The sequence below is a fragment of the Panulirus ornatus genome, chromosome 9, assembly GCF_036320965.1.
Source record: "Panulirus ornatus isolate Po-2019 chromosome 9, ASM3632096v1, whole genome shotgun sequence".
Taxonomy (NCBI): Eukaryota; Metazoa; Arthropoda; class Malacostraca; order Decapoda; family Palinuridae; genus Panulirus; species Panulirus ornatus.
The window spans coordinates 48453930-48469041 of NC_092232.1; the positions used below are offsets into that span (position 1 = coordinate 48453930).

General features: G+C 47.0%; 1 protein-coding gene and 1 pseudogene across 1 annotated transcript in view; both read right to left on the reverse strand.

Moving 5' to 3' along the window:
• LOC139750119 (uncharacterized) overlaps nt 1–15112 on the reverse strand; it is a 106214-nt gene that overhangs the window by 87259 nt on the left and 3843 nt on the right. The window lies entirely within an intron of this gene.
• Nucleotides 6778–12225, reverse strand: LOC139750118 (uncharacterized; annotated as a pseudogene).

Sequence of the window (15112 nt, forward strand, 5' to 3'; positions counted from 1 at the left end):
GGACATCCTCATAACCACCACTTGAGTACGACGACTCAGTAGTTCCCTGGGTACGATGACCTCAGCTATCGTACCCAAAGGGGTTGGTACAAGCTAATTTGTACCGGAGGGGATAAACATCGTACTTTGGAGCTGCCGACCGGGGGAAAACGTCGTTACCAGACGCACGATGTTTAAACACTTGTACATCAATCACCTCGTAGAACATACGACACCGCGGGGCCAGGCAACGAACTACGCTCGAGTGAAAGTGTAAAGAGAGAGGGGGAGGAGGGAGACTAATTCACCCAGTAGCGAAGGTAAAGTCAATAAGTAAGGGGGGCGGGCGCACAACCTCACCGCCAAGTAGAGCACCAGCCTTGACCAGCCAGTCAGCCAGTCAGTGGCCAGCCGGACCCCCATAGACCAGGCCCGGGGAGGAGAGGGGAGAGGAGGGGAGGGGAGGGGAGGGGAGAGGAGGGGTGAATCCAGCCTGGGGTGCCCCCCCCCCCCCCGCCGGGCACCAGCGGCGTCGTCCCCCCAACACACACGAAGAGTTGACGTACACCGCTTCATCCTACAGGTACGAGACCCTAAAGTTACGGTAGTACGACCAATGAGCACGGCGGTACGACCCTTTGAGTACGTCAGTGCGAACCCTTGAGCACGTCGGTACGACCCTTGAGCACGTCGGTGCGTCCCTTGAGCACGTCGGTGCGACCCTTGAGCACGTCGGTACGACCATTGAGCACGTCGGTACTACGACCCTCGATCATGGCGGTGCGACCTTTTTAAAGAATATAACGGCCTTGCTTCAGTCCAATCCAACCCGTAGCGGTGTTGCATGTACCGTCGCGCTCGTGGTAACGTACCGTCGTGTCCCAGGTGTCGTACCGTCGAGTCAGAGGACGGTAGTAACCATACACAAAAAGCGAAAGGAGACCCTGAGAACTGACGCGTTGTGGTCACAACGCTGATGGCTGCGTGAAGAGCTAGGATGATTACCTCCCAACCCTCCCCCGTGGGGAGAGGTGTAACACACTCTACAGTAGAGGTGTAACACACTCTACAGTATAGTAGAGGTGGTAACACACCGTACAGTACAGTAGAGATGTAACATACCCTACAGTACAGTAGAGGTGTAACATACCCTACAGTACAGTAGAGGTGTAACACTCTACAGTACAGTAGAGGTGTAACATACCCTACAGTACAGTAGAGGTGTAACACACCCTACAGTACAGTAGAGGTGTAACACATCCTACAGTACAGTAGAGGTGTAACATACCCTACAGTACAGTAGAGGTGTAACATACCCTACAGTACAGTAGAGGTGTAACACACCCTACAGTACAGTAGATGCGTAACACACACTACAGTACAGTGTACATGTAACACACTCTACAGTATAGTAAAGGTGTAACACTACAGTACAGCAGAGGTGTAACACACCCTACAGTACAGTAGAGGTGTAACACATCCTACAGTACAGTAGAGGTGTAACATACCCTACAGTACAGTAGAGGTGTAACATACCCTACAGTACAGTAGAGGTGTAACACACCCTACAGTACAGTAGATGCGTAACACACACTACAGTACAGTGTACATGTAACACACTCTACAGTATAGTAAAGGTGTAACACTACAGTACAGCAGAGGTGTAACACACCCTACAGTAGAGGTGTAACACATCCTACAGTACAGTAGAGGTGTAACACACCCTACAGTACAGTAGAGCTGTAACACTCTACAGCACAGTAGAGGTGTAACACATCCTACAGTACAGTAGAGGTGTAACATCCTACAGTACAGTAGAGGTGTAACACACCCTACAGTACAGTAGAGGTGTAACACACCCTAGAGTGCGGGTAGACGATCATCACACGCAATATATGTGTCCAAGAATGTATGACAACACACACCCCCTCCCCCCAAGAGTTTTACGGAGGAGGTAGCACCAATGTATGATTAATATCCCCAGAGAGAGAGAGAGAGAGAGAGAGAGAGAGAGAGAGAGAGAGAGAGAGAATAAGACTTTCAGAAAAGCAACATCGATTACTTACGTCCCCTTGTGGTGGTGGTGGGGGGGGGGGGGGGGGGGGGGGAAACCACCGCTCGCTGGCCTCGGGCCAGACCAAGCGAACCTGGGCTCTCTCTCTCTCTCTCTCTCTCTCTCTCTCTCTCTCTCTCTCTCTCTCTCTCTCTCTCCTCCGCCAAATGGATGGTAAAAATAGCGAATTTAATCATACTGACGATGACATATCCCTCCCACCCCGCCCACAGTTGATGATTTCATACTCGCATTTCTTGTTCTCGTAAGGTAATTTGTTGGTGACGTGCGGAGAAGACCAGATGGTGAAGAATATACCAGTAACGATGATAATTTGAATGGTGGGACCGACCCAGTGAAGGGTGGTAGAGCATAATGTGTGTGTGTGTGTGTTGCTTGCCCGGGATCCCATGTTCCAATAATGTCTCCGACCATATTTTGACAAATTTCGTTAACATAAAAAAAAAAAAACATTAATTCCATCGATTAACATATAAGTTTATTTTAATTCTAAAGATAATTCATCCACTGACGCCCATCCCTTATCAGTAAAGATAAAAAGGATAAATCAGTCCAATAATATTTTTTCCCGCCAGTTTTTTAGAAGACCTTGCATCACTTGGAGTATGAGGTAGAGATGCCTTCACAATACAAGACGCTACGTCGCTGATACGTGTTATCTGTTCACTATGTCAACCGGTGACTATGATAAGCTAGGAATGACGTCACCGGGGGAGAGGGGGGGACTATAACAAGCTGGGAATGACATCACTGGGGACCAAGAGGCTAGGAGTGACGTCACTGAATATCATTATTATTATTATTATTATTATTATTATGGGCTAGGAATGACGTCACTGGGAGCCAAAAGGCTAGGAGTGACGTCACTGAAGACTAATATAGGCTAGGAATGATGCCACTGGGGACTACACGTGGCTAATACTGGCGTCACTGAAGACTAATATAGGTTGGGAATGACGTCACCGGGACTATACATGGCTGGTATTGACGTCATTGGGGATTATAACAGGCTGGGAATGACGTCACTAGGACTATAGACTGACTGGAAATGACGTCACTGCGACTGGGGATAATGTGTATGGGGACTACGGCTGGGAATGACGTCAGCGGGGCTAGAACACGCTGGGGATGACGTAAAGTCGCCGGGCAAGTTGCTAAATTATTGATGTGGCCGAATGTCAACCACCGCTTGGCCGGTATGATAGTAGCGGCCGTCACCTGCCCAAGGTCAGCAGCCAGCAAGGATGATAGTAGCGACCGTCACCTGCCCAAGGTCAGCAGCCAGGATGATAGTAGCGACCGTCACCTGCCCAAGGTCAGCAGCCAGGATGATAGCAGCGACCGTCACCTGCCCAAGGTCAGCAGCCAGCCAGGATGATAGTAGCGACCGTCACCTGCCCAAGGTCAGCAGCCAGGATGATAGTAGCGGCCGTCACCTGCCCAAGGTCAGCAGCCAGGATGATAGTAGCGACCGTCACCTGCCCAAGGTCAGCAGCCAGGATGATAGCAGCGACCGTCACCTGCCCAAGGTCAGCAGCCAGGATGATAGTAGCGACCGTCACCTGTCCAAGGTCAGCAGCCAGCCAGGATGATAGTAGCGACCGTCACCTGTCCAAGGTCAGCGGCCAGGATGATAGTAGCGACCGTCACCTGCCCAAGGTCAGCAGCCAGGATGATAGTAGCGACCGTCACCTGTCCAAGGTCAGCAGCCAGGATGATAGTAGCGACCGTCACCTGTCCAAGGTCAGCAGCCAGGATGATAGCAGCGACCGTCACCTGCCCAAGGTCAGCAGCCGGTATGATAGTAGCGACCGTCACCTGCCCAAGGTCAGCAGTCAGGATGATAGTAGCGACCGTCACCTGCCCAAGGTCAGCAGCCAGGATGATAGTAGCGACCGTCACCTGTCCAAGGTCAGCAGCCAGGATGATAGTAGCGACCGTCACCTGCCCAAGGTCAGCAGCCAGCCAGGATGATAGTAGCGACCGTCACCTGCCCAAGGTCAGCAGCGAGTAGGTGGCACCCACTGCTGCTATCCAGCAGTAGTAGGAGTAGTAGGCCAAGGTCTCGGGTCTCTTGGGTAAGGGTCTTGGGTAGGGGTCTCTTGGGTAAGGGTCTTGGGTAGGGGTCTCTTGGGTAAGGGTCTTGGGTAGGGGTCTCTTGGGTAAGGGTCTTGGGTAGGGGTCTCTTGGGTAAGGGTCTTGGGTAGGGGTAGGGTTTGTCACGCACCCACTTTCAGGCCCTGATCCTCCCCTACCCCAACCCCACCCACATACGGGTTACTGGCATACAAAACCTCTCAACCCTCACGTTTTCTCACACACAACACTTAAAAAAAAACAACATCACTCACACATATACTCCTTTTTTTCCCCTATCTGTTTTTCTCTCCCTTTTCCATATCTCAAAATACGGCAGAGCGACCATCAAATACTCCTATGGCGTCGAATCGGAGCGGCGTGGCTGGTCTGGAAGGGATTTAAACCCATCTCCCATACCCACACCTCCTACGCCTGGCTCTCGTTGGACCACTCCAGCGACACCTCAAGGTCACGATTCAAACCCTTCCCTCTCGTTGACCACTCCAGCGACACCTCAAGGTCACGATTCAAACCCTTCCCTCTCGTTGACCACTCCAGCGACACCTCAAGGTCACGATTCAAACCCTTCCCTCTCGTTGACCACTCCAGCGACACCTCAAGGTCACGATTCTAACCCTTCCCTCTCGTTGACCACTCCAGCGACACCTCAAGGTCACAATTCAAACCCTTCCTTCTCCCCCTCTCTCTTGAACACCACCTGCTCAACTTCCTCTGCTCGTCTTTCTTTCTGTTTGAAATCCAATCGGTCTAAGGCTGCTTCTCCTCTGCGCTACCAGCTCCTTATCTATAGACTCCGAGTGCTTTTAGGTATGGAATAATACTCCTCCTTTAACACATCGGGGATCGGCTAAGCCTCTCTGGGAACTAAGAGTGGAATCAAAAACCTTATTCAATTCTCCTGGCAACACCTCTCTCTCTCTCTCTCTCTCTCTCTCTCTCTCTCTCTCTCTCTCTCTCTCTCTCTCTTCAACCTGCCCTTTCCGTACGCCGCGATGTTGCCTCTCTCTCTCTCTCTCTCTCTCTCTCTCTCTATGTATATATATATATATATATATATATATATATATATATATATATATATATATATATATATTCTACAGCTATCATTTTCGCCATGGTTCACGCTCTCTCTCTCTCTCTCTCTCTCTCTCTCTCTCTCTCCATATACATATATATGTATATATATGTATATATATATATATATATATATATATATATATATATATATATATATATTTCTTTTTTCTTTCAAACTATTCGCCATTTCCCGCATTAGCGAGGTAGCGTTAAGAACAGAGGACTGGGCCTTGAGGGAATACCCTCACTTGGCCCAATTCTCTGTTCCTTCTTTTAGAAAATTTAAAAAAAAAAAAACGAGAGGGGAGGATTTCCAGCCCCCCGCTCCCTCCCCTTTTAGTCGCCTTCTACGACACGCAGGGAATACGTGGGAAGTATTCTTTCTCCCCTATCCCCAGGGATAATATATATATATATATATATATATATATATATATATATATATATATATATATATATATATATATATATATATATATATATATATAGCGTGTCGTAGAAGGCAACTAAAAGGGAAGGGAGCGGGGGGGCTGGAAATCCTCCCCTCTCGTTTTTAGTTTTCCTAATGAAGGAACAGAGGAGGGGGCCAAGTGAGGATATTCCCTCAAAGGCTCAGTCGTCTGTTCTTAAAGCTACCTTGCTAACGCGGGAAATGGCGAATAGTATATATATATATATATATATATATATATATATATATATATATATTCTACAGGTATTATGTACGCCATGGTTCACGCGTGTATGACCGCGTGTAACCCACTACACTAGGTACGGAGGCATGACGCGCGTTTGACCACACAGCTTCCCACAGTTTCTGTGTGTGGCGTCCGGTCACTCGAGGATGAGCCATAGTAGTCATCATACCTTGGTGCCTCCTCGAGGAGCTGAGCAGTGGAGTTCCTTTTTCCTTCTTCATATAATCTCACAGACGGTCAAGCATGATTGACAATCATTGTGATTGTGCAATCATTGGTTATGCCCCCCCCAACACAAAAACATACACACACACACACACATAAGTGAACTGCGCAATCTTCAGCGTGTGTGTGTGTGTGGCGCAGCTAGGCAACGAGTGCTTGAGGCTGCATGCGTAACATTTATCATCCTTGCTCTCGAAGCAGAGTCAAAGACAAAAAAAAAAGGGGAAATTGAGGAAGTAAGAGTGGCGTAAGAACCAGAGTTTCTTATGGTACCCTTCTACACTAGGATCTAGCGATGTTATCGCCAGTACGCTATAAGACTTTCCGGCATATGGACCACAATAACCTTTCGCTGATGGGTTGCAAACGATTATGCCTCTGGTAACGAACACAACAGATAAAGAGATACAATTTCAAGCGAGCGAAAGACTTTTCAATACTTTACGACATCTCGCAGCTAGGTCGACTTTTCAGGAATTTCAAATTCACGACAGCAACCTCTCCAACCGAGTCTTCAGACAACGAATTATGGAGACGTGTACAGCCATCATAACTGTGCTTCAAGACAGTGTTAAGGCACGTAATACATGACAAAAACAACATGAAATAGATTGAAATCTGGGTTTTATTAACCTTTGACGACAAAACAGTGACACACTTTTCAACAATAATAATAAGTACAATAGATTCTATCTCTTTTAGACGTTATATTGCCAACAGTTTTGGCATTATAAAGCATTCGGCGGATCCGAACGAGGAGATGGCCAGTGACCTGAACACGCACTAGGGGGCGCTGGTAGCCTGGAGATGAACAGCATTTTCCCCTAGGATGACTGTGGTCACTGGGCCTCTATTTCCTGTCACCTGGAACGGGAGGAGCGAATATGCTGCAAGGATCACCAATGGGTTAATTGATCCTCACAGAATGCCGATGTAAAGTGCCCAAGCGACCTTCGAAAAGGATGTCGTGGATCGCCTTTCTGGCAAAGACTTGCTGGTCCTCGTTCAAATTCCTAAATTCCTGAGCCCAGCATTTCCCCAACACGTCGGAGGCGTCGTCGCTAAATTCCTGAGCCCAGCATTTCCCCAGCACGTCGGAGGCGTCGTCGCTGAATTCCTGAGCCCAGCATTTCCCCAACACGTCGGAGGCGTCTTCGCTGAATTCCTGAGCCCAGCATTTCCCCAGCACGTCGGAGGCGTCGTCGCTGAATTCCTGAGCCCAGCATTTCCCCAGCACGTCGGAGGCGTTGTCGCTGAATTCCTGAGCCCAGCATTTCCCCAACACGTCGGAGGCGTCGTCGCTGAATTCCTGAGCCCAGCATTTCCCCAACACGTCGGTGGCGCCGTCGCTTCGACGCAGATGACAGCGAGCCAGCGACTGAACCTCACATCGTTCGTTCTGGGCATCTGTCTTCTGCCTTTTGCTGGACGATTGCGACGACACCTCCTGTGGCTCCTCGCTGTGGTCTCCCACAGGAGTACTCAGTTCCTGCACAAAGAATAACAATGACAATATTGTTAGGAGTTTGGGAGGATATGACATGATATTAAAAGCACTGCATGCAAAAATATCCACCAATTTCTGTTGCTCTCAACTGTTAATGACAGACTAAAGAAGAATGAAAGGAAATGGCGGTAGATAACGGTGCATTTCTAAACACACAAGGAATCACCCGAATTCTATACAACATTTAAAGGGCAAGCATATTGCAAGTAAAAGAGTTAACCAGAGTTAACCAGGTCTGGTCCATTCTACTACAACTACAAGCATCTATATTCATCGTAGCACTATTGGCAGATGGGGACATCAAAATTATGAACCCCCGATGGTAAATGATGGAACAATGAGAAGATTATCTGATGGAAATGTGTTTGTAAACGCAAATTCATCTCAAAGGCTTAAGAGCGTGAACATAACACTGTGTCAACCCTCAACTAGACACTACCTGCAAGTGATATCATGTCATATATGTGTTCGTAAGAGACGATGTGTTTTCTTGGAAAGACAATCGAAATGAAGCCTTTATTAAAGGCTCGTCCACCCGTGCCCTCGAACACTGGCTATTAACATCGTCTTTACATCTGTTCGAATGTACGGTGGCAGTAAAGTAGGGACCACTGTTGGCTAACATGTTGGTCGGATGAGGGAAACAACATGCTGGTAACAGAGGTGAAGCAAAGAGTGTGTCCACACGAGGCAGGTGTGCGTGTGTGTGTGTGTGTGTGTGTGTGTGTCCAGCATGACGTCGGCCCTCAGGTGAGTATTGGCAGCCACAGCAGCAGCGGCGACGGTAGTCCTGTGCGACAGTGCACGACAGTACACAGCGTCGTGGTCGGAGTTTCTGGATGCGTCCGTCACTGCGACGGGGAGACCATCGCGGAAAAGGAGGGTATATAACCTTAACCACCTCGAAAATCACAGTCTTTTCTCTGATCACCGGTATGGCTCCCGTAAGGCGAGATCCACTGGTGATATTCTTTCCTATCTTTTTATGTCTGGTCATCATCCCTGAAAGACTTTGGGGAGTCATATGTAGTGGCCCTTGACATATCTAAGGCTTTTTGACTGGGTGTGGCATCGGGGTCTCATCTCTAAGCTCCCCTCTCTCACTTTGCTCCTTCATATCTAGCATCCTCTCTGGCCGATCTATCTCTATGGTTGTTGACGGATCAGCCTACACCCTTTTCTCCATCAACAGCGGTATCCCTCAAGGTTATGTCCTGTTCCCTTACACTTTTTCTCCTTTTTTCAATGATTTCCTTTCCTCCACAAATAATCCAATGGACTCATATGCTGACGACTCAACACTGCATTCACCTACATCCTTCAATTCTGCTCCCTCTTCTCCCACTCAAAATTCGTCTCGTGTTGCCACAGCTTCTGTAAATTCAGACCTGGGCAGGACATCTTAGAAGGGTAGACAAAATCTTAACTTTAATGCCTCCAAGACCCAATTTCTACTCATCTCTCTATCGAAAACTCCTCCCAATTCTCGCCTCTCCTTTGAAGATTCTGTAATTCCACCTCTTGACTCAATGAACATTCTTAGCAATACTGTAATATCCACTTTTTCTTGGAAACCCCACGTTACAGTAGATACGTCTGCCTCTAAGAAACCGAGTGGCCTATTTAGATGTCGAAACTTCTCTCCTGAACAGTTGCTCCGTTTATACAAGGGATTAATTCGTCCTTGTATGGAGTGCTGCTCTCACATTTTGGTTGGTATCCTAACTTGACAGAGTCGAGTCGAAAGCGATCCGACTTATAAACTGTCCTAGGATAACTTCCAAACTTGACCTCCCTTCCCCTACGCCGCAATGTTGACTCACTTTCCCCTCTTTTATAGGTATTACTTTGGTTTTTGCTCCCGAGAGCTGGCTGCTTGTGTTTCCCCACCAGCAGCCATACTGAACAATACTCGGCAAGCTGGTGCATCACATGATTATTGTGTGGCCGTTGGCAACTTAAGGTGTGGGCCGCTTTGATACCAGCTTCCCCTCCATACTCGTCGAGGGTTTGGAACTCTCTACCTTCTCATGTCTTTCCCAAGAACTACGACCAGGCACACGTCAAAAGACAGGTCTTTCACGTCTTCAAAAATTCGCAAATACTTTCCCTTGTCTTTTCTTTTCCCGCTTCATAATTCTCTTCTGTATTTCAATTAAGGCCCGGGCCTTGACGTGGACTTTTGTCCGTGACTGGAACCTTCAACATAAAAAGTAAAGATCCCTTTCCTCTGTGTTCAGAGTAGTGCAAAAAAACACCAATGCTTGTACACGTCGACACAGCAAAACAGGTGACACTGGCATGGGATCACATCCGCACACTTCCCTGCGACACGGCATAACATCACGTGCAACATGCACCCCTCCTGGCTAGCACATTTGATCCCAAAGATAAAGATTCCAACACTCTACGTACACCCCGACCCCCCCGCCAAGGGTCATGAAGGCAAGAGGTTCCAATCTGTATCATCCAGGCTGCCACCACTGAAACGCTTCCCCTGACAACAGCACGCGAGATGATGCTCACAACATCTGCACAGAGTATACAAACCTCTTTACCACCGGTAATACCAACACAGGTCAGCCTTGTCTTTAACTCAGTGTGTATAATACTGGCCTACTTTATGTGTACCACACACTACCATATATGTATCACTGCATACCTAGTTCATGTATTTCCCTGAACGGTTTCCTAAACTATGTGTAGGAACCCAGTCCAAATAGTACCAGTATATGTATCATTGGATACGACTTAGTTTATACATACGTGCGTATACTTTCGTATATGCAGGACCCAATACAAAACTGTATCCTAACATACCAGTGAGAAACCAACCCAAGCATAACATACCATACACAAACCAAACATAAACTAACATACCACACACAAACCAACCCAAACCTAAACTAACACACCACACACAAACCAACCCAAACCTAAACTAACACACCACACACACACCAACCCAAACCTAAACTAACATACCACACACAAACCAAACCAAACCTAAACTAACACACCACACACAAACCAACCCAAACCTAAACTAACATACCACACACAAACCAACCCAAACCTAAACTAACACACCACACACAAACCAACCCAAACCTAAACTAACACACCACACACAAACCAACCCAACCTAAACTAACACACCACACATAAACCAACCCAGACCTAAACTAGCACACCACACACAAACCAACCCAAACCTAAACTAACATACCACACACAAACCAACCCAAACACAAACTAATATGCCACACACAAACCAACCCAAACATAAACTTAACATCACTACATATCATGTTCCTCATAATCATTTGTGTCTGGTGTACTACTATGTGTAGCTACCATTAAAACTGTATATAGAAATGTGTATCACTCCATACCTCAAACCCAGCCTCATATGTGTGATGTGGCTTGTCTTGGTCAACAAGGAGGGACAAACCGTCAAATACAGACCAGGAAGTCTTGTACATATACGTCCGCAGCTCCGTCACCTGAATTCCGTTCCTTCATCTTCTTGACCTGCGTGCGCATTTTGGGAGCCATCCGGGACTTTATCTTCCTTTCCAAGAACCTCGAATCGCTCTTCATCCTCCTCTCCCCCTTGACCTGCTCTATCTTCATTGCAGCTGCCATTGTCTTCCATGCGTCTTTGTGTTTATAATCACTATTCTCGTCATCCCATAATACAGGAGGGGAACGGTGTATGTCTATGAGGAGTAGCGTTTGCTGCTCCCGCGTCCATTCCACTGTCGGTTCTCCATTCACAACTGTGTCGTGTGTGTGTGTGTGTGTGTGTGTGTGTGTGTGTGTGTGTGTGCCACAACACTCCTACCATCATATTAACAACCAGTTTTAACAACCTGTCCTGGTCACTACTGTTGTCAATAAGTGAACAGCTCGTTCGTGAATTTGCTGTTACCTTCGTTGCCAACACATGTTCGAGAAGACGTGTGGACGCGCCCTTATGCTACATAAAAAAAAACAACGTTTACACTTACCGGGTTATCCATTGAATTATGATTCACGTTTTCCCCAACTTCAGCATCCATGCTTGGAGAACACGTCTGCTGTGTTCCCTGATCCCGTAGGAACTTCAGGTCTTCAAAATACCACAAGGATGGCGTGTAATTACCATCCTCCTCCACGCCTCCTGACTTCTCGCTGCTCATCACTTTCTTCAGTTCTCTCCGGTAGTTGGAAGGCAAGGAATTTAATCTTTTTGGTCACCGTTTCCCTATTTGCACCTGGTTCAATTTCCTGAAGTTCCTCCACTAACTTGCTGTAGCATTCGGCTTTCATGGCTCTGTTCCTGTAAATGTCACTCTTCACTTTCCACAGTGATGGGAAGCCTCTATACAGTTCAAGGAACTCGCGCCAAAATTCTTGTGTATCACGCACACTCGCCATGACTGCCGGCACAAGACTGACAGTGATTGTGCAATCACTGCCAAACCCCACCAGGTATGACTGCGCGACTGACAGTGATTGTGCAATCACTGCCAAACCCCACCAGGTATGACTGCGCCACTGACAGTGATTGTGCAATCAATGCCAAACCCCACCAGATATGGCTGCGCGACTGACAGTGATTGTGCAATCAATGCCAAACACCACCAGGTATGACTGCGCCACTGACAGTGATTGTGCAATCAATGCCAAACACCACCAGGTATGACTGCGCCACTGACAGTGATTGTGCAATCAATGCCAAACCCCACCAGGTATGACTGCGCCACTGACAGTGATTGTGCAATCAATGCCAAACACCACCAGGTATGACTGCGCCACTGACAGTGATTGTGCAATCAATGCCAAACACCACCAGGTATGACTGCGCCACTGACAGTGATTGTGCAATCAATGCCAAACCCCACCAGGTATGACTGCGCCACTGACAGTGATTGTGCAATCAATGCCAAACCCCACCAGGTATGACTGCGCCACTGACAGTGATTGTGCAATCAATGCCAAACCCCACCAGGTATGACTGCGCCACTGACAGTGATTGTGCAATCAATGCCAAACCCCACCCGGTATGACTGCGCCACTGACAGTGATTGTGCAATCAATGCCAAACCCCACCAGGTATGACTGCGCCACTGACAGTGATTGTGCAATCAATGCCAAACCCCACCCGGTATGACTGCGCCACTGACAGTGATTGTGCAATCAATACCAAACACCACCAGGTATGACTGCGCGACTGATGGTGATTGTGCAATCAATGCCAAACCCCACCAGGAATGACTGCGCCACTGAGTGATTGTGCAATCAATGCCAAACACCACATAGTATGATTGCGCAAGACTTGAATCATTTGCGCAAGCCTTCAATCTAACCAAAACACGATGGAAATGACTGCACAATCACAATGATTGTCGGTCACGCTTGACCGTCTGTGGGGACCCTTATTTTTAGTGAGAGTCAGATCCATGCAGAGCTGCATTGCCATGAATACTTTCTAATTTTACTCTCTTCTTATAACAGAATTAGCCTCGACTGGGGGATTTGCCCGAGCCATGCTAGTTACAATATATATATATATATATATATATATATATATATATATATATATATATATATATATATATATATATATATACCTAACAGACTTCATACTTGCCCCTCTTTCCAGGACTCTTGCATTTACCTCCCTAACAACCCCATCCATAAACAAATTAAACAACCATGGAGACATCACACACCCCTGCCGCAAACCGACATTCACTGAGAACCAATCACTTTCCTCTCTTCCTACACGTACACATGCCTTACATCCTCGATAAAAACTTTTCACTGCTTCTAACAACTTGCCTCCCACACCATATATTCTTAATACCTTCCACAGAGCATCTCTATCAACTCTATCATATGCCTTCTCCAGATCCATAAATGCTACATACAAATCCATTTGCTTTTCTAAGTATTTCTCACATACATTCTTCAAAGCAAACACCTGATCCACACATCCTCTACCACTTCTGAAACCGCACTGCTCTTCCCCAATCTGATGCTCTGTACATGCCTTCACCCTCTCAATCAATACCCTCCCATATAATTTACCAGGAATACTCAACAAACTTATACCTCTGTAATTGGAAAGAGGGGCAAGTATGAAGTCTGTTGGGGATGAGAGAGCTTGGGAAGTGAGTCAGTTGTTGTTCGCTGATGATACAGCGCTGGTGGCTGATTCATGTGAGAAACTGCAGAAGCTGGTGACTGAGTTTGGTAAAGTGTGTGGAAGAAGAAAGTTAAGAGTAAATGTGAATAAGAGCAAGGTTATTAGGTACAGTAGGGTTGAGGGTCAAGTCAATTGGGAGGTGAGTTTGAATGGAGAAAAACTGGAGGAAGTGAAGTGTTTTAGATATCTGGGAGTGGATCTGTCAGCGGATGGAACCATGGAAGCGGAAGTGGATCATAGGGTGGGGGAGGGGGCGAAAATTTTGGGAGCCTTGAAAAATGTGTGGAAGTCGAGAACATTATCTCGGAAAGCAAAAATGGGTATGTTTGAAGGAATAGTGGTTCCAACAATGTTGTATGGTTGCGAGGCGTGGGCTATGGATAGAGTTGTGCGCAGGAGGATGGATGTGCTGGAAATGAGATGTTTGAGGACAATGTGTGGTGTGAGGTGGTTTGATCGAGTAAGTAACGTAAGGGTAAGAGAGATGTGTGGAAATAAAAAGAGCATGGTTGAGAGAGCAGAAGAGGGTGTTTTGAAATGGTTTGGGCACATGGAGAGAATGAGTGAGGAAAGATTGACCAAGAGGATATATGTGTCGGAGGTGGAGGGAACGAGGAGAAGAGGGAGACCAAATTGGAGGTGGAAAGATGGAGTGAAAAAGATTTTGTGTGATCGGGGCCTGAACATGCAGGAGGGTGAAAGGAGGGCAAGGAATAGAGTGAATTGGAGTGATGTGGTATACAGGGGTTGACGTGCTGTCAGTGGATTGAATCAAGGCATGTGAAGCGTCTGGGGTAAACCATGGAAAGCTGTGTAGGTATGTATATTTGCGTGTGTGGACGTGTGTATGTACATGTGTATGGGGGGGGGGGTTGGGCCATTTCTTTCGTCTGTTTCCTTGCGCTACCTCGCAAACGCGGGAGACAGCGACAAAGTATAAAAAAAAAAAAAAAAAAAAAAAAAATATATACCTAAACGTTTAGCCGTCTGCATGGCAATACCAGAGACAATGACAGGCAAACAGTCGCCAGTAATAACGTGAGCCAGTGAGTTGCAGCTCGTATTAAAGCTCAGCGAACAACCGTCTGGCTCAGACACTGACCTACCGCATGTATCAACAATAATTCCAAGATGGAGGAAAGGCAACCAGGAAGCGTTATTACACATAAACAAATGACAGACCACTGGGAAAAGCTAGATAAAATGAAATACCTAGGAGGCAGTATAAGAGAAACAAAAGACGCATAAGCACCAAG